The sequence below is a fragment of the Eutrema salsugineum genome, unplaced genomic scaffold, assembly GCF_000478725.1.
Source record: "Eutrema salsugineum unplaced genomic scaffold, Eutsalg1_0 scaffold_21, whole genome shotgun sequence".
Classification (NCBI taxonomy): domain Eukaryota; kingdom Viridiplantae; phylum Streptophyta; class Magnoliopsida; order Brassicales; family Brassicaceae; genus Eutrema; species Eutrema salsugineum.
Window position 1 is genome coordinate 1,229,893 of NW_006256821.1, and position 1,448 is coordinate 1,231,340.

General features: G+C 44.0%; 1 non-coding gene across 1 annotated transcript; it reads left to right on the plus strand.

The window, feature by feature from the left end:
- The first annotated feature begins 108 nt into the window (after positions 1–108).
- LOC112086280 lies at positions 109–215 on the plus strand. Its single transcript, XR_002899402.1, has one exon. It is a non-coding gene; the product is annotated as a small nucleolar RNA R71 (small nucleolar RNA).
- The last annotated feature ends 1,233 nt before the right edge of the window (positions 216–1,448 follow it).

Sequence of the window (1,448 nt, forward strand, 5' to 3'; positions counted from 1 at the left end):
TTGCAGGTTGGGTTCCGTAGAAAATTTCCATTTGAAGCTGTATGTAGTTGGTTTCTGATCTTGGGGAGTGCACCTCGGTATAAAGTACTCAAGGGGGACGCCTCTGAGAAGCCATGGTGGGGGCATTGTTTAGTGTAGCTTCTAAACCGTTCCCAAGCCTCGCTAAAGCTCTCGTTGTTGTGATGCGTGAAGCTTGATATCTGGTTTCTGAGCTTAGCCGTGCGTGATGTGGAAAAGAACTTTGATAAGAACGCCAGTTTACACTGCTCCCAGGTTTGTATAGAACCCCTCGGGAGGTTCTTTTCCCACTGGTGAGCTTTATCACCGAGGCTGAATGGGAACAAGCGTAACTTGAAGCTATCTTCCGAGTCTTGATTTCATTAAGCAATGCACGTTCTTCATGTTCAAGCAAACTATCGTTTATGATCACAGGGAAAGTGGAGTTCAAGCCTAAGAACGCACCATGTTGAGGAGGGAAGCTTTAACTTCAAAGTTGTTATTTTGAACCGGTGGAGCTTGAATCCCAGCTCGGTATTGGTGCGCATTAGCTCGGTCGTTCTCTCCAACAAAGACCGGATAAGGTTGTCTCTGAGCTTGTGGCGGTGGCGGATGAACATGGTGGGCTTGTTGCTCGTTTCTATTAGCTTGTTGTTGGTTTTGCTGAGCAAGCCTTTCGTTCCTCTGAGCCTGTTGTTGGTTAACATAAGCTTGTTGTTCATTCCTGCCTGCCTGCGCCTGATTAGCATGAGCCTGGTGCTCGGTTTCTTGAGCCTGTTGCTCGATCCTTTGCTGTTCTGCCATTCCAAGCCTTTCAAAATGCCGTTCCCTCTCGCGAGCTCGCCTCTCAATCCGGTTGATGTTGTCGTCGTACGGTAGAGGCGGTTCTGTGCTCCGAGACCTGGTTTTCATGCACCTGAAAGCAACACAAGAACTTGCAAGGAAGTTAGTAAAACAAAGAAAGGTAAAATCTTGAACTCAAGAACAAACAAAAGACTAATGCTCCGACAAGTTGGCAACGGCGCCAATTGATAGATATGACTTTTTAGGTCTCAGGGCTATCAATCCCCTTTGTCGAAGTAGCACAAAGAGGTATCAATCCAGACAAGTCAACGAGACACTAGACTATGATGTTTGTTCATTTAAGTCAAGACAAAAGGTGAAGGTTTTGAACTAAGCTACGTAACAAACGACTAAGCATGAAAGGTAAAGCAAATGATTAGATCTAAACAGAGACAGGATGCAAATAATAACTAAACGATTCAGATGATGATAATATGTAATAAAGCAAGGGACTTTAGACGAGATACTTGACTCGGGTGCTTCCAAGTTCAACTAGTTGGTTAATGAATCAAAACATCAAGCGGTTTCATTTAACTTTGAACTCAAGGCATGTTAATCTTCTCATGAAAGTATTAAGCATCTAAACTGATTCTCCTTCATACCAAAAA